Genomic DNA, 19,979 nt, shown 5'->3' with positions numbered 1-19,979 from the left:
GTTGGTTCCACAGTTTAGGTATTGTGAATTTTGCTGCTATGAACATTGATGTGGCTGTGTCCCCGTAGTATGCTGTTTTTAAGTCCTTTGGGTATAGACCAAGGAGTGGGATAGCTGGGTCAAATAGTGGTTCCATTCCAAGTTTTCTAAGGAATCACCATATTGCTTTCCAGGTTGGCTGTACCAATTTGCAGCGCCACCATCCATTTCTTCTTTCTATACCCCCATTCCTCCCTTTTGGAATGGAACTGTTCACTCTTTGACACTGTGTGTGTGTATGTGTGTGTGTGTGTGTGTGCGTGCGCGTGTGTGTATCAAATATATTGTTGTTTATCTTTATAGGTACTCACAGCCAAGAATCTCAGGTGAAGATTTCGATCTGAACATTTGGGCAGTGCTGAGACTGTTAAGACTGTGGGTCTCTTGGAGTAAATGTATTTTGCATTGTGAGATGGACATGAGCTTTTGGGGGCCAGAACAGAATATCATGGTTTGGATATAAAGTGTCCCCAAAAGTTTCTGTGTTGCATAATGTTTGGAGGTGAAGTGATTAGATTGTGAAAACTGTATCCTAATCAGTCCATGCCCATTTGAATGAACTAAGTGGGTGGTAATGGGAAACAGATGGGGGATGATTGGAGGAGGTAGGTCACTGGAGGTGTGCCCTGCAAAGATTCATCTTTCTACTGAACCTTGCTTCCTGACTGCCATGAATGAAGTAGCACTCTTCCACCAAATGCTTCTGCCATGATGTTCTGCCTCATCTTGGGCCCAGAGCAATGTACTTGGCCAATCATGGGCCAAACCTCTGAAACATGAGCCAAAATAAACTTTTCTTCCTCTAAGTTGTTTTTGTTGGGTATTTTGGTTACAGCAACACAGATTTGACTAACACACATGGACACATATACATAAACGCACATATGCACACATAATTATACAGGCCCCTACATATATATACACATACATAAACACATGCATTTATGTATACACACATGCGTATGCATACAAATTGATAGATATTCATATGTACACATACACATGCACACACACGTACACATGCACATGCATGCATACATACACATACATAAACACACAGGTACATATAGATATATATGCACAAAAATATTGCTTCTGTGCTATTTAGGATTTTAGGGGCAATTTGATTTATAACAAGAGATGTAGGAATTCTGTTAGAATTACTGACTCCCCAATATCCTTGACTAATTGCAAATGATCATTTCCCAGGAAAAGTACTAATTTCTGAGGAAAGGTTATTAAAGCTTGAATCTAAAAACTCCATCTCAAAATTTTAGGAATTAAATCAACATAACTTTCTTGACCAATAAAGCACAGTTAAAACATTTTTGTTTTGATAGTTCTGTTACCACGTCTCTTAGAAGTGATATTTGTATTTACTTTTAATAAAGACCACAGACCAATGTTTTGATTCAGTTCAGAAGTCCTCAGATTAGAATGCTGATTCCTTGTTCCCAAAACATTCAATATTGTGATCTGTGGTGAGGTGTGTACACCTGTAAGCTTGGTGGCCCAGGAAGCTGAGGCAGGAGGACTGCAAGCTCATAGCTAGCCTCAGCAATTTAGCAAGGCTTTCAGCACCTTAACAGCTTAGCAAGACCCTGTTTTTGAATAAAAAATAAAAAGAACTGTGTACAGGGCTCAGAGATTAAGCACCCCTGGGTTCAATTCCTGGTACAAAAAAAAAAGTGATCTCTGTGATGTCTGTGATGGATATCAATACCTAATGTTCTTCACTTTAATCCTGATGTTTCTCATTCATTAAGCCCAAGCAAATAAATGGAATTCTGATGAAGAAACAGAGAACATGTTCCCTTAGTAGCTCTGAGGATGATTTGCTCTTTGTGGGGATGAGGTCTGTGGATAGAAGCTGGCTCTGGTCTCTTCAATGGTAAAAAGAGGCAGGGAACACTGGTCAGAACTATATCGTGGGTGTTACTGAGGACCCCAGCAAGTATTTGGAAATGAAAGTTAAACCTAGTTCCTGGATTGTGAATGTCTACCAACATTGAGCATTCCCTGATTATTAGAACCTTTAGCCAGGCACGGTATTGCATCATTTAGTCCCAGGTACCTAAGAGGCTGAGGTGGAAGGATCATTAGTGTCTACAAGCTCTATCCCAGTGTTGGCAACACAGTGAGATCCTCATTCCCTCTCCCCTACTTAGAAAAGGAAAGAAAGAAAAGAAATCTTAACTTGCAGTACCTTTAAAATGGCATGGCTTCCAAATGTCAAGATACTTTTTTCCCCAGGCCACATTAGCTTGGCTTTAGCAGGTGCAAACACTGGATTAGCCCCAAGTGAGGCAGTGGGAGGACCAGAGAACAACAGAGGATTTGGATATCTGGGAAACCATACTGAGGTGTAAAAAATGGGCTAGGGCTCCAAAGATGTGCTTGTGAGTCCTAGCTTTGCTGTATGGGTTTAAGTGTGTTGTTTAGTCTCTCAGAGGCTTTGTTTTCTTCATCGGCAATAGCCCCTGCCTTAAAAAGGCTGTTGTAAAGATTACATAAGTCAATGCATGGAGAGTACTTGGTACAGAGTGCCCAGATCATGCTCAGTGCTTAGTAAATTACACCCTTTTCTATTGTGGCAATATGGTCCTGGAAAATTTTTATTGGTCGGAAATTACCTTCCTATATGTTGATTTATAAGTCCTAGGATTAGACAGAATAAATAAAACTTTGGAAACTTTTGAATTTGGGCAATATTGTCAAGGATAGCCACCAAATCAGCCTTAATATATACTAAATTGTCTCCAGTGAACTTCACTAGAGATATGCTAAAATAAAAATACTAAGGATAATACTTATTTCATGGGTTTTGCTTATTCAATGCAAAATTTATTTGCCAAGTGCTATTAGTATATGATTTTAAGTACTTATAACAATGGCACAAATTAAATATCATTCATGTTTTATGAATAAAGTAGCAGCAAAGAGATTAAGGACTATCTTCAAAGCCACATGGCTAGTCAGCAAAAGACCTGAGTTTCAAACCCAGGTCTGTTTTCTTCACAGCCTGTATTCTATTATATCTGCTGTGTGCTCAGATGGGGTAGGAAATTTGTCCTAGGAACAAGTGAAGTAAGAATCAACAGTTTGGTTTTTTAAAAGTAATTAATTAATTAAAATTACGTATATATGACAGCAGAATGCATTTTGATTCATTGTCAATAGGTTGTTTTATCATTCTAGTGAACACCAAATACTTTGCTGTCAATTTTGCAACCTCTCAGGGAGAACCATCAATTCTTCTGTGCTGGAATTCAGAATCCCTTTAGCTGATGAAATTATTTCCATTGATGTGGATTTCAATTCCATCTAATAGCAACAAGGCACTGGCTTGACAAAGGATGTGCTGTTGTTAGGAGTTTTCCTGGAGGGGTTTCTTTTGGAACTTTTCAGTTAGATGAATTTGGAGAATACAATGATTAACATCTGTCCAGTTACTCCAGGAACTGATTTTACTTCTAATGGACCTTGTCATGAGATTGAAAAAAAAAAAATCCCAAAGAAAAGAATCAATCACAGTAATAGGAGAATAGATCACAGCATTAGGAGGAGAGATTAAAGATAAATAAGTCATAAGCAATTAGGAGGAAGAAACAGGGCTAGAACATAATAAAGAGGTTAGAGGTACCAAGAGAAACAAATACGTAAATATAGTAGGAGCTATGTGAGAAATAGAAAGTCCAGCGGTAGTCCATTTTCAAAATGCAGTATTTAATTTGAAAGTAAAATTACTTGGGGATGTAAGAAAGACAGCTGGAGGGGAAAGCAGAATGAAAAGTTATGAGCAGTTAACACCAGAGTGTAAAAATTCACAGGTGAGAAGAACCCACTCAGAACCAACTAACAGAGACAAACTGTGTACCTTCCAAAAGGTACTCAATCCAAGGGGACTTTCCCACCACAAGAGAACAAAGGGAGGTGGGGACAACTAAAGGTGTATTTCTTTATATAACCCAATAGGAGACAGTAAAACCTAGGTGACATTAAGGAAGACTGTACATCTCATAATATCAGATAATGAGGAACAGGGGGAGGGATCTTGTGCTGTAGGGATGAAATGCTGATTGTACTCACTCTGGGGTATGCTTGATCTCCCCACAGACACTCCATCTTGTAAGATTGTCAGTAAAGCTTAGCTTTTTGCTATATCTTGTGTCTCTTAGTCTACTCTTTGGATTTGGACAGGTGAGCATGCTTCTTACAGGGAGCGAAAAGAAATGGTAAGTCTATTCGGGGGATTCAGGAAATTCTTTGCAGAGTTGAAACTTGTTGAATTGGTCCTTGAAAGGTGAATAATATGCTTTGAAATGATGGAGGAGAGGAACGGTATATGCAGTGAAGTTAGATTTCATTTTTTTAATATTTATTATTTGTCATTGTAATTGGACACAATACCTTTATTTTATTTATTTATTTTTATGTGGTGCTGAGGATCAAACTCAGGGCCTTGCACATGCTAGTCCAGTGATCTACTGCTAAGCCACAACCCCTGCCCTTAGAACTCAAAATATTGGACCACGTGGAGATAGATCAATAGAAATCATTCTAGTGGGGCACAAAACAGAAAACAATCAAAAGAATAGATCTGTTGTGTTGTCTTTTCCAACACCTACCAATTTTCCATTCTTCTATATTAACGAAGCACAGCAATTCGTTCCTACATTATCTATGTGAGTTAGTGCCAGATCCCATAAATTAAAGGGCTTAGTCCCACAAGTCTGCCTCTATTTTATTTACCAGTTGCAAGTAGGGTCCCCATGCTACCTACACTTCTCAATTAATTCAAAATTCAGGGGTTCCCATGACCCCCCTCCTCAGGTTCAATAATTTGCTGGAATGACTTGCAGAACTCAAGAAAGCACACACACAACTGCTGGTTTATTGCAAAGGATACAACTCAGCATCTTCCAAATGGGAAGGATGCAAATAACAAGGTAGAGTGAGTGGGCTGTGGGAGTGTGGTTATAGCACATTCATGTGTTCATCAACCTGAAGCTCTCTTGAATGCTATTGTTCAGGAATTTTCATAATAGTTTAATTACATAGTCATGATTGATTATGTTGTTGGCCATCGATAACTGAGCTCACTCTCCAGCTTCTCTCTGTTTACTGGAGACCGAAGGAGGCTGGATGAAGCTGAAATTTCCAAACCTCTAATCAAATGGTTGATTTTCCGGGTGACCAGCCCCCATCCTGAAGCTATCTGGAGCCACCTCCTCACCTGAAGTCATCTTAGCACACAGAGAAAATGTTACCATTTAGAAGAGTTCCCAAAATTTGGAACTCTGTGTCAGGAATCAGGAACAAAGACCAAATACATATTTGTTATTATATTCTACCTATATCCAGCCATATTAACAATTACATTAAGTGTTAATGAACTAAACTCATGTAACCTAATATGGCTGCAAGGGCCACATGTAGCTACTTGAATTTAAATTAATTTAATTTAAATCTGATTTAAAACACAGTTCCTTGCTTGTATGACACAGTTCAGGTACTCAATGGTCATGTGTGAATGGTGGCTATCGTATTGGATAGTGAAGACAGAGAATATTTCATCTCTGAAAGTTCTGCCAGACAATGTGGCAAACACAGAAAGTGCAAATGGATTTTAAAAAGCAAGACCCAATATGTATTGTCCACAAGAGTTACCTATAAAAATAAAGTTATAGAAAGATATACCATACAAATAGTAAGCATTAAAGGAATGCTAGAGAAACTATATTAATGTTTGATAAAATAGGCTTCAAAACAAAGAATATTATTAGAGATAAAAATGAGTATTTCATCATGATAAAAGATTCATTCAACAGGAAGTCATCATAATAATAAGAGCTCATATGCCCAACAACAGAGAATCCAAATGTATGAAGCAAAATTGAGAGGATTTAAGGTTAAATAAATAATTCCACTATCATATTTGGAGATTTAAATATCTCTGTGTTACTAATCAACAGAATAAACAGACAAGAGAATCAGTAAGGACACAGGATTTGAGCAACACTCTCAGCTATCATGACCTGACTGGTATTCATATAAAGCTACATCCAACAGTAAAATGCATGTTCTTTGAAAATGTGCTTGGTACTTTTTGTGCTAGGCTATAAAACAAACCTCAATAAATTTGAGAAGATTAAACTCATAGTTTTTTTTCTCCTAACCACAAGGAATTAAATTATGTATCAATAACAGTGACATATCTAGGGAAGCCTGTTTTGGAAATGAAACAGATTTATAAATAACCCATGAATCAAAGAAGTAGTGGAAAAAGTAGAAAATATTTCAAATGGAATGATAACAAAATAGCAACCAACGTTTATGGGAATGCAGCAAAAGCAGCATTTAATAGAGAAAATAAATCTTTAAATGATCATATGAGGAAAGAAGGAAGATCTATAAACAGCCATCTAAGGTTCCATCTTAAGAATCAAGGAAATGCAATGCAAACTGAAAATAACTAGAAGGAAGGAAATGAAGCTAAGAGCAGAAGTCAAAAAAATAGAAGAACAGTAACAGAAAAATGTAACAAAGCCAAGGGTCAGGAAAGAAGCTGAGTATCAACTGTGAGGATCATGGGTCTGAGGGGCAGAATGCCCCACAATGTCATCATGTCTTTTTAGCAAGCACCTGGTCATGTGAGGGAACTTGCTGACATTATCTTTCTTTTGTGTACAAATGGTATTGTGAGGCTTGTATTATTTTTAATAGTATTTTGAAATTTAAAATATTAGCATAAACTGATTTGTTCAAGGCAGGGAAGTGGCTCACCACTTTCTTATGCTTCCTTTTTTTCTCCACATATTTTTATTGGTGCACTATAGTTGCATATAATGTTTTTACATATTAGTACATGCACACAATATAACAATACAGTTTGGACAATAACACTCCACAGCACTTTCCTGCAGCCTCACCTGACCCCTGGGTTTTCCTATGCTTCTGATTTATCTTTTGCCCTTATACCACTGTTAACAAGAACCTCTGCCTGATTTCTCACTGCCATTAGGTCTGCTGGTTCTCTGCAAAATGAAAACCCACATATATTCCATCTAAGATGTGGGATCTTTAGTTCTGGGTTTGCCCTTGGTACCAGGTATCCAGCAGTGTTCTACTGTTCTTGTTTCAGTTTAACATCCTGCTAGAATTTGCAAGTGGCATGCACATTGTAGAATGTTGGTTAAGGGTACATAGATTGAATAAGCTCTGGAGATCTAATTATACCATAGCAACCATAGTTCCTATTACCATATGTATATTTGAAACTTGCTAATACAGGAGATTTTTAAATAAATGATTTCTATTTGTCAACTATACCTAAATAAAGCTAGAAGAAAGAGGAAAGTTATAATTAATATATAGAAAATGGCAATTTCATCAATGAACTTTTGTTGTTAGCTCTCATTTGAATTTTTTGTTTAGTTCCTTTTCTTAAGTGGCATTTGTAAGACTAAATAAAAATTTAGATAAGGTATACAGAAGCAATAAAATTTTATTTTTATACAATTTGATCATGACTTTTTTTGGGGGGGTACTGGGGATTGAACCTGCGGTGCTCAACCACTGAGCCACGTCCTCAGTCCTTTTTTTAATATTTTATTTAGAGACAGGGTCTCGTTGAGTTACTTAGGGCCTTGCTAAGTGCTGAGGCTGGCTTTGAACTCTCAGTCCTCCTCCTGCCTCAGCCTTCCCAGCTGCTGGGATTACGGGTGTGTGCCACCCCACTTTGTTGTGTTCATTGTGCATTATCTTTTTTTTTCTCACACAATTAGAAGACAAAACATTTATTTTAGTGGAGAATCTTGGTCTCCAGTGAAAACTAGAAATACTGGAAAACTTTGCTACCTAGTTATTTTTGAGGTATACAGATTTGACCATACCATATGTTAAATGTTATTCTCTGAAACCTAACCACATTTAATAAGAAAGCTTCACGGAAGATGATCTTTGTTCAGTCCACCAGTACCAGCATCACCTTAAGATTCTGTAAGAGATGGGATGGGAGAGCAGAGTGAACATGTGTTTGAGTCAGAAAGATTTGGATTTAAATACCAACCTTGCCACCTAGTATTTTTGTAATTTTGACTGAAGTCCCTTAATGGGTTTAAATGTCAATATTCTAAGTACATACTTCACAAGGTTACAGTGTGCTTTTGGAGAAATTATGTAAAGTGCCTAGCACTTAGGAGGCCCTCTTTGACCTTAGAATGCAAGATACTATAAATACCAGGGTTTTTGCATATTCAGAGGACTAGTATGACAGGATGAAAAGAGGAAGGTCTTTAAAGTTGCACAAACCAAGCTTCACACTCTGTTGTCATGCGTTGGGGTCTGACTTTGGGCCAAATTCTTAACACATTTGAGTTTCCTTTTACCCAAAGAGGAGAGAAAAGAAAAAAAGATTAATCCTCAATCATATCTATAAACACATGAGGATTGAATAGGTCAAGATATTCAAACATTTAAAACACTGCCTGACACAGTAAATGTTTCAGTTACATCATTATTGTGGTATTAAGTTTTTTCTATTAAGGTTTGGTTTTTTACCAGGTTCCCTTTATTTTCACTATGTTCAAACAATCAAAACCTCCAGGAATATGATTAACATTGTTGAGCTTAGATCAGTTTCTGGTTGAAATGCTAGATGTTGAATTTCATCAATGCCTCTGTTTATGGGATCTGGAGAAGTGAATCTCACTGTTCCACATGCTTCAGAGTAGAAAGATGCTCATGAGCTCATGGAGGTTATTTTTTATAGCTCCAACAACCATATCTTTATGATTGATGACTGTTGCTTTAAGATTTTTTTATCTGTAAAATTCATATTTCAGATTATTGATTTCTACTGAACTTGCCTTCTTTTCAATGCACCAGAAGCTATGACCAGTAGGTACAATGCAGTATTTATTTGATTAAAATTCCTTTAGCTTAATTTTCTTGTTGCTAGTGGCAACCAACAAAAGAATAGATCTAAAATGACAAGCAACAGTCACAGTGATTGCAGTCCATGTTTTTATCTTTCCCCAGTTGTGGTTTTAAAATAGCCTCTTCAGAGCTGGTAGTCATAAAACCAATTGCTGTATGTACCACTTTAGACATATTGACAAACCATCCACCTAAATAACCCTGTCTCTCTAATGAACCTCTTCCCAAGGTTTGGAGAATCAACCTGGGTCACATACACAATTCCCATACTAATAGTTACAAGGAAGATAATACTGTTCATATTATAGAAATTGTTTCCTAAATTGAATTTAACTTGTAAGACTTGATCAGCATAATCTCATGTATAGCAGTAGTAGAATTTACATGGTTTGCATCTTTTTAAAAACCAGTTTTTTTTTCTTTAAAAAAATGTATGTAATTTGTATAAAAAACTGGTAGTTCTGGTATAGAGATTACTGAAGTCTCTAAAGGAGACTAAAAATATACCCTTGGCAGAGCTGTTAGACTGCATTCCAAGGGCAAAAGAAGAACATCTTTGTAAGCAAGAAAATATTAACTTTACAGAAGCATGATGCACCTTCAGTGTGCTGGTGGAGTCTTCCAAAAATTGAACCTGATGTGCAGAAAAAAGAAATCAACAAAACCCCACTAGAGCAGCATGCAGCATAATACAGTTTCACTCTTCTTCCAACACCTTGTTCATTTGCAAGTCAATAGAGAATCTTCTAGTACTCATCTAATGTCTGCTTGCTCTGATGCCATCTGATTCCTGAAGTTTTATATTTACATGAACAGGACTTCCAGGGAGGTGCCGATTATCAAATTTCAAATAACTCCTGCTGGTTGAAAATCCCCTTTGGTGAGAATTTAGTGCACTAAGCTGTGTTTCTCCAGGCTTAGGAAAAGATCCCCACACACTGCAGGGTAAAGGGTCTGGCTCCTTAGGAGGAGCACCTCAGGCTGCACAGTTGTTGGTCAGAGCATTTCCGAGTCAGTTGGAGTTAATGGAGCCCACTCTGACGTTGGGATGCCCTTGGAAGCAAGACATGACACAGGAGTATGATACAGAGAGCCTCCAGGCTGGGCAAGGGAGGACAGGGGAGCCAGCCAAGAAGAGGCATGAGGACCTTCAAAAACATTGTGTCCACTTCATAATATTTCCTCAGGCTGAAATTCCAGACTATTTCTAATTTAAGAAATTCCTCTGAATGTAGTCTAGCCAAAATCACTAGATACTATAAGCAACTTCATTTCTCCCCAGGCAGTGAAGATCTGCAATTGCCAGCCCTGAGTATTGGCCAAACAGTGCTGCCAGGGCAAAGAAAGAATGAGTAAACCATCAACCAAATCCCAGTTTCTGTTTGTCTCTTTACAAATTGCGAAGACCAGAAGTAAATTAGAGACTTTGTGTCTCTAGGGCTCATATTGGGTACAGTATTTATTAAAGCAGGGAATAAGTTAATCTCTGGGACTCTTGGCCAAGGCCTGGATCATCAGGGTTCACCCACTGAACATGTGTCCTCGGCAGCTACTCACTCTGCTGGGGGTTCCTTGGGCGTATGACTAGGTCTCTGATTTATTGGGGGCCTATGGGAATAAGTCTTCCAGCTCAGCTATTCCCATCCATGATGGTCAATAAAGCTCAGTCACACTTCTTTCATCGGTTTGAAGTACTTTCAGTTTTCTCTTTGTACTTGGAGCAACCACTCTCAGTATTCCTGGGACTTTTTCAACTAGAATCATTCTCTTGGGATTAAGGGAAACACTGGAGCTAAAGGTGGGGGATTTCCTTAGGGAATTAACTGCTTCTAGACAGGGGACCTTGTTTTTTTTCTTTTATTTCCTGGTACTGGGGATTATACCCAGGAGCACTCTACCACTGTACTAACTACTCTCCAACACCTTTGGTTTTGTATTTTGAGACAGGGTCTTGCTAAGTTGTCCAAGTTGGCTTTGTTTATGCAATGCTCCTGTTTTAGCTTCCCAAGTAGCTGGGATTACAGGCATGTGCTACCAAACCTACTTTCCTTTTCCTTTTTTTTTTTTTAAATAGAGTTTGAAAAAAATATTATTCAAAATAATTTAGCTCCATTGTCAAAGGTGAGAAAGAAGAAAATCTTGGCCTGAAATAATTCATTTTCTTGAAAAAGTAGAACCTTACACAATGAAATGGTAATGGAAATAGAATAGGGATGTTCAAAGATGCCTAAAGATCAGACGGCACTTCAGGGCTAAATAAATTTATGGAACCTTATAACATGGCCTATATTTTTTTCTTAACCACTGTTAAGAAAATCACATGACAAAAAAAAGCACTTGGTAAATATTGTTGGATGAATGAATGAATAAATAAATGAACTTTTGTTTTGTAGTAACATCTCCTTCTCTAGAACCTTTTTATCCAGAGCCTACATTTATTTATGCAAAAATTTTTATTTAATGCCTACTTTATGTTAGTTACTGTCCTGGGTCATGGGTGTGGAAAAATGAATAAAACTTGAAACATTCCCTTAAAGAGATCATGGTTCACTATTTGCAATGCTCAGATCTAAAGAGCAAGGCTATTTGTCTGTACCCTTCATTCATTTCTGGTACATTTTTAGAAACCTTTTTATTTAAATTTAAAATGTATGACATTTCTCCTATCAGTGACCCATTTCTACAAAATCTTTATAAGCCTTGAATACTGAGAAACCTGAGTATTTGTGTGAACCTGCCAAATTAGGTTGCTACTCCCTTTCTTTCTTCTTACTTCCACACTGACCTTTTCAGACATGAATTGTGCATTAGAATCTGTGGGGGTGGGGGAAGTAATTCTTGACTGTGATGATCATGATGAGACTGTATCATTTTTGGACCTCAGTTTTAAAAGCTCAGTGATCTTGTACTAGATTTTTATTGCTGATTAACAAATTACCACAAATATAATGACTTAAGACAATGCAAATTTATTATCTTCCAGCCCTGGAGGTCAGAAGTTTGGAATAGATCTCACTGGGCTAAGATCAGGGTGAGTCAGGGCTGTGTTCTGTTTAAGAACTAACTCTAGGGAGGAATCCACTCCTTGCATTTTCCCACTTCTGGAGGCTGCTCTCATTTCTTCAGTGGTGTCTTCTTGCATCTTCAAAGCCAGCAAAGGCCAGTCTCTCTCTGTGTCACTCTGTTTCCATTATTGCATCTCCTTCTCAGACTCTTACATGTTTGTCTTCCTCTTTGATTCGTAGGACTGTTGTGATTACATTAGACCCACCTGGCCGATCCAGGATAATCCCCTCACCTCAAGACCCTTGATTTAATCACATCTTCAAAAATCTCTTTTGCCATGTGAAATAATACACACACAGATTCCAGTGAATGGGGTGTGAGACCTATTTGGTGATAGTCAGGGGGAGGTCATTATTTTGTTTATCATAGATCTAATTGGGCTCTTAGAGATAGGATTCTTACATTTCCTTCTGGTTGAAAGGTAAACTACAACTACTACATTCTCACTCTCTTTTTTTCTAAATTTTGGTCTAAATCATTGACTGATCTCCCCTGCCTTATGTAATACTTTTATGGAAAAGTAATTTACACTGTACACCAGAATGAATTCTTTATTTATACAAATGGGCAGTTAATACACATTTTGGGGATTTAAAAATAAACTTGGCTTTACAAAATGTCACCTTAAATTTGGGAATTTTTACTATTAGTTTCACACCAGTGGATGACTTTATTAATGCTGTGTGAGTGCTATTTTATATGCTGTAATATTTATCCTCAAACATTTTTTTAATAATTTTTTTTGATATCAGGAATTGAACCCAGAAGTACTTAATCATTGAGCCACATCCCTAGCCTTTTAAAAAATATTTTATTTAGAGACAGGTTCTTGCTGAGTTGCTTAGAGCTTTGTTAAATTGCTGTGGCTGGATATGAACTTGTGATCCTCCCGCCTCAGCCTCCCAAACTGCTGGGATTACAGGTGTGATTACTGGCTATCCTCAAATTTTTATGCTACCTCTTCTGTTAATTTTTTTTCCAGAGAAGATAGAGCAACATTTTACCACCTTGTTTTTGATGTAGGTTATAATAACTGAGCTGATCTAATTACCATTATTTTATTGAGGTTAGTTTTAAACCAGAATGGTTTATAAGATATAGCAAATCAACAACATACATTTATATGTCAGTCTTGTGAGTCCCTAGGAATGAAATGTTACTCCTATCCTTGAGGAATCCAGTGTTTACTAGGAGGAAGAGGACATGCACAGAAGAGATAATTAGCAACTGTGGGGGCAGCACTCCTGGTGGGAAATTAAATAATGGGTATTCAAATCTTATTAGTAAATGACATTTCAGACCTTAAACATTTAAGCAAAGATATTTCCTTGAGAACTGGAGGTAAATGTCACTTGCTTAAGTTCATATTTGGAACAAAGGAGGTTAACAATTATGATACATGTTGAAGTAAAATTTCTAAATTAAAAAATCTTTAAACTTACTTTACGTATTTCTTCTTGATGCCATATTAGGGTATACGTTGGCATTAATGAATAGGAAACAATATACGGAGCATTAAAATGGGCATTTCAGATGTTAGAAAATAAGCAATTAAAATATATATTTTCATTTGTTGAGATTTTTGCTTATAAGATACATTGAGTAACTATAACTAGGGATTGTGGACATATTTCTGTAATGGAAGAAAAAGGACAAGATAGTTCTTGTTCTTGATGCATAATGATGATGAGTAGATCCACAACAATTATGGTACAGAAATAGTATGCTGTTAAATCTCAGAGATACATACAGTTACTTATAGTATGTGGAGATATTTACATTAGGGCTGAGTCATTGAGAAAGTTCAGAATAGGAGACTAAGACTGATTGTTTAATGACTTCCAGATAATGTCATTTTAAGGCAAATTCTTTTTTAAACATGTATCATAATCATTGACCCCTTTGATGGAGTTGATTTGGTCCTTAAGTACAGTTGTTCAGTAAACAGTATTGATAGATTGGTGACAAGGTCAGATGTTGCTGTTGCTGGCCCATCCTAGGTTGACTTAGATCCTAGCTGTGGGAAGAATCAAGTCAGTCGATGGACACAGAGTTGCTATTTTCTCAGCTCAAAAGATGAAACATTTGCCCTCTAAGGTCAGAATGGAGTTTGGGTCACACTGAATACAGTTATAATGACTGGAGCTAGGGCAGGAACCAAGACCTTTGAGAATCACTTCCCAGGGCAGTGAGATCTGCAGCCAAACCACATTTTATTCCACTTTAAAGCATGGTTGGTGGGTTTAGGTAGACAGTAAAATTCAACAAGAGTGATTTTGATATTCAGCTCTTAAAATTGTATCTATGTGACACCAAATAAACTTACCTCATTTCTCTTTTTCTTGTTTGGATTTGTTATTTTGGATACGTAAAGTTTTAGTAGTCAAACTCATGTTTAAAATTAGCTAACAAGTACTGAAAAGGACTTTTAAAAAATTTAGATGAACCTTTCATTTTTAGAAATGGAAATTATTGTGATGGACTGAAGGACAATGAACTACCATCCTGTAGTGTAAGAGCTGCTGAAGCCCTGGGGTGACATATAAATGCAGGTGGAGTGATGGACTAGCATAGATAAGTCAACAACAGTTATACTGGAGGAAGAGTTTTCCAAGGTATTTAATTTTCTTCCCTGCCTCCTTGTTTTTTTGGTAAAATATGGATAATATCATTGCATATTTTTAAATGATATCCATGTATGTAAAGTTTCTCTTGCTTAATAAGTACTTAGGAAACAGACTAGGATGTATGTTCACCAGGGATGTGACTGCGGTTTCTCTTTGTTTCCCTTTAGGTTGAATAATCAAGAAATGTTGCCAAATAACAGACGACTCAGCTGCAAACACAAGAGCAGATGCTGGAACTGGCTTAGGAAATGCCAGCCAGCTGGTTGCTCTGGAAAAAGTCTTAGGAAAAGAGCCTTCTTCATCTAATAAATGAGAAATTGAATCTCTAGGCTTAACTGGCTCAGTTTTATCTTTGTTTGTTTGTTTGTTTGTTTGCTTGAACTATGCTTTACTAAATAACTGTGACAACATAGAGAGGGTTGATGAAGAAAGCCAGGGGTGACCTTTTACAAAACAGCATCAAGACCATTTCTAGGGAAGATGGTGTGGCCTCAGACTGTACAGTTGATAAGCAGCACAAGGACAACCTCGGCTTATCTTATCAGGTGTGTGGGGATGGGATGGGGTGAATACATTATTTATATTTATATATATATATAAATATATATGANAGGCACATAGTTTTTGCTTAATAAATGTTTCTTGAATTGAACACTCATAGTGTCTTTGCTTGGTGCTTTGTGGATGACTGACAGAAAAAGCTGCAGATCCCTCCCTATATTCACCTCAACTGCCAGAAGTTGGTTTTAGTTTTCCCATGCTAGCTAGAGTCAGTGAAGATCTTTAGAATAACCTTGGTTTTCTCAGGCTGGTGCATTTTTCTGGTTTGGTTGGTCCAGACCAGAATTAGTTAGGACTTCCTCATTTTTCTGGGAAAATTTAAGAACATTTCTTCCTAGAAGAGAAGGTAAAGTCTAAACTGTCTTTGGTAGAATTTTTTAAAATTTAAAACAGAACTTCAAAGCTTCAAAGTTGAAAAGTTGTATCAAAAACCCAAAATAAGGGGTTGAAGATGTCCTTAGTGGTAAAAGACTTGCCTAGGATGCATAGGGTCCTGGATTTGATCCCCAGCACTGTAACACAAAATGGAAAATCCAAAGTAAAGTTTTTCACTTATGTTATAGCTTTATCCTGGTTGGTTGAGTCTACTGGGCAGCTCTCTTCCATGTAATAATTTAGACTCTAGAAATTTCTCTTAATCCTTAGACTTCTCCATTCAGTGGGTACAAGGTGAAGGAAGAATTGTGGATGGGAGCCTGTCATGTTACAGGCCTGGAAGTAGTATATACATCTTTCTAGCCACATTTCATTGACCATTACCCAGCCACAGACTACATCCAACTGAATAGACCACTATGACATTTTGTTTAGTAGTGTACTTGGGAAGAAAGAAAAAATAGTTTGGTGAAAAATTAATTAGTTACTGGCACAGATGTCATGAGTAAATCTGTTTTTATTAATCAAATGATCCTAGCTAAAGCATCAAGAAAAAAACATGGCAGTCTCAAGTAATGTATACAATGTCCTCAAAGATTTTTACAGTTGGAAAACTATTGCATTTTGATATACCGAGTTATGGAAATTAAATCAAATACACAAAAGTATATTGTTTAAGTGCCCTGGGTTTTATCCCCAGTACCCCCAAAAAAAAGATATACATGATTGATATAACAGAATTATGACTCCACCAGTTTTTTTCATGGCAAAACAATCAATAGTATTGCAGTATATATTATAGACAGCTCCATTAAACTTTTCCTACTTTTGTAGGATATTTGGGCCCTTCACATTTCTCTTACTTTTCAAAGGAAGAAAAACTTCCTGATTTTATTTGCTTACATATACAATCATGAAAAAATGAATGAGTAAATGAAAGAAAAGGAAGGAGGAAGGAAGAAAGGAGAGAAATGAGGGGTAAAATCTTATTTAGGACATGAGCAACCCCATGTTTATTTTTCATGATCATTTTAGCTGTTTTATAGTAATCGATCACATGAAATTTTGATGTTCTCTTCCCAACTGTGAAAAAGTAAACACAGAGGTACAGAAGGATGCATCTGTTTTTCTATGTTTGTTCTTGCATTCTTTTCTTTTAGTTGTAGCATGTTATCCCCGTCTGACAGCTTTCACTCTAGGCAGGCTTCACTCCTAACGTAGGAGCATCATGTGCTTCTGATGAAGTGCACATTAAAAGTAACTATGGCTCAAGTAACTTTATAAGTTCTATAGCATGGAGGAGTTTTAAAAGAGAAGAATGGAGAGAATAAATAGAAACAGAAGCAAACCAGGTAAGAAATCAAAGAACCCAACTTCTTAAAACATCTAACTTTACAAAATTTTTATCATGGAAGCTATGTGGACCATTCAAATGGCATTATTGAGAAGGAAGTTAGTGGAGATAGTCAGGGCTCAGTGTTGAACAACAGTGGCCTACATTAACAGTCTGCAGATTTGTTTTTAAAATTTCAAGAAATGAGGCTTAATGTCTTTCTAATTAGCCTGTCTGTCCTTCCTCCTTCCTTCTGTCCCTCCCTCCCTCCCTTCCTTCTTCCTTATATGGGGTACCTCCAGTGTGAAAGATGCTATGTTATGCATGATGTTATGCATGATGCAATCAATGCCTCCAGTTGAGGACTATCAATTAACTTTGTCCCGCAGTATTCAAGAACCTCAAGGCTGGAAATAATGGAAAATATTATATGCTCATTGGTAAAAAGGCCAAACAGCTGGCGCATCTGATAGGGGCAGCCTGTGGCAGTACAGACACCTGTGAATAAGAAGAACCGCACATAGAGGCTCTAAGTGTTGCTTCTGAATGGAGGGTTGAATTGCCATGGAAGGGAAGTGCACTCAGGGAAGTGTGTTCGTGAACCCCATCCCTTGCTTATCTTCTACATTGCAATCTCATCAATTTAGTCAACATTTGGTGAATCACAAGTGAACAAGATAGTCCTGGGCAATTAAGGAATGTGTGAGACATGACCATGCTTCTTAAGTGTGTACAAAAATTATAGTATAAAATGGTCAGGCCATTCAAAAGGCACAATTAAGAAGTATGGGGGTGCATATCTCTTCTCTGGCAAGACCAGGAAGCTTCAGAGAGGAATCACTAAAATATATTCCACTGCACATTTTAATTGGGTCTCAAAGCATCTCTAATTTACAGGCACTTTAGGATCTGAGATTTCACGCTTGAATATGACTAATTTATTTTACAACTTGTCCTGAAAGTCACAGGAGTGGGTTCTTAACCTATAGTAGAACCAAGTATTCAAAAAAGCTTTGGTGTTCAGAACCACTGTACCTTGTGAAGGCCTCTTCAGAAGTCTTTGGAATTGTCTCCTCTATTAAGTAGATGACCCCAGTGAATCTAAGTGGCCAGATATTTTAGACTTGCCTGATTCTCCCACAGAAATCTTTTATTGAGGAAAAAGGAAAGGTAAATCTGAGGTCACATAGATTCTTAGAAAAAAAGGTTCGAATAAACTGTTGTTGGAAGACTCATTATAGGATATTTTTCCTTAGATAACAATTTGCGTTTCTATGTGGTCATATAAAAATGTGTATTTCCTGACAAAAAAATGATAATGTGAGTAGATATGTTCAATAAATTAATGCAGCTATGTTTCAGACAGATGGTTGGAGAAACTGTCATGGACCTAAGTATCACTCTTATTCCCTTTTATTGTCATCAAGTTGGGACTGGTCACTATGCTCTGAAGGAACAAGGGCATTGATATTTTTCATTAATATCTAAGCTTAAAATGTCTAATGCCGCAGTCTGGCTGGGCACAAAATCACGAGCCACTCAAGCAGGAACAAAGTTTATTTTTTGAAACTGCCGCCAATGTCCAGTACCGCCCGGGCAGATTTTTTCCACCCACGCGGCCTCCTCCCGGACGGCAGAGAGCTCCTCCCCCAGAACTCCCTCCTACTGTACTTCCCCAACCAATGGGAACTCTCCAGGAGTCCCGTAGCCGGCCTAGGTGAACAGCAGGAGTCCAATATCCATATGAATGCAAATCTTAACATAATCATATCATCTCAATGGCTAGCTGGCGTCACCTTTCGACCAAAAATGCCATGCATCATATACTTGGCTCTTAGCAGTCTAAGACCTTTTTCCTTCAAAGAGCCAGGATGGCATCTAAGGAAGTCACAACACTGGCCATCAGAGATCAGCTTCAGGGAATCAAAGTGTTGGTACTGACTCCTGCCTTATCTATTACAGGTTTACCTAGAAACTCCAGATCTTTAGTTGTTTATAACATTTGCAAACTCCTATCTATAGTCACATTTCCATGATCAATTTAGCAGTGGCTGATGTGGAAAATGTATCTTCATGTACTATCACAGTTTACAGAGTTTTCTACTTAAAATGGCTGAGAGCAAAATTATAGGCTAGAAATGATGGAAAATATTATATGCTCAGGACCTTAAGATACTTCCAGCTTTAAGGTCTGTTGTTCTGCATAGTCCTTAGATTTAATGCTTGATTGTGCCCTCCCCATCCCCAGCCCAATCCTCTGTATGGCAAGATTTTTAAACAATCACAGCTGAGTGCTTCAATGTCTGTCACCATTTTATCTGCATTTTCACACGCATTTTAGCAATCATGTGAATCATTTCCCTCACCTCCCACAAATAGTGTGGGTTAAAGAGAGCTGTGGGAATTTTTTTTTTAAAAAGTAATAATTTTGACTTCATGATCCTAAAAGACAGAATTTACATTAAAAGTGCGCGCGCACACACACGTAGTCACAGAACGACCTACCAATGCAGCTGCTTTGGAATGTTCCAGAAGGTCATCTGCCAGTGATTTGTGTTTTGTTGTGTTGTGGTTGCTCAGCCTCTTTGATCTTGTGCCGTTTTGGAGGCAGGGTTAAATCACAGAGTGGATCGGGGGACTGACCTCATTACATCATATGTGCTGAATCACGGTCCTACAACTGTCATCCCAAAGGCACGGGCAGAAGTCCGCTGTCGTGGAAATGTGTGTCAGTGCAAATGCTCACATGCTTGTGTGATATTGTTTCTGCCATTTCCCATTAATGTCACATGAGTGTGATCAAGAAAATACTTTCTTCTCTTTCCACTCCCTCACCCCACCCTATTTGTTAAACAATCAATCAAATGCTTTTAAAACCTGACAAAACAGCTTTCATTTTGAGGTTCTGATCTAAGCACTTGCCTTGAAACATCCTCAATGTCACCACTGTCCTCTAGTGGCTGTTTTGAATCACATTCGGTTTCAGAAAGAGAATTTTATCTTTTTGTTTCTTTTTTCTTTTTTTTTTGCTGATTTCT

Source organism: Marmota marmota, unplaced genomic scaffold (genome assembly GCF_001458135.2).
Source record: "Marmota marmota marmota unplaced genomic scaffold, marMar, whole genome shotgun sequence".
Lineage (NCBI taxonomy): Eukaryota > Metazoa > Chordata > Mammalia > Rodentia > Sciuridae > Marmota > Marmota marmota.
The sequence above is the reverse complement of the archived record's forward strand: the minus strand, read 5'-3'. Positions refer to the sequence as shown.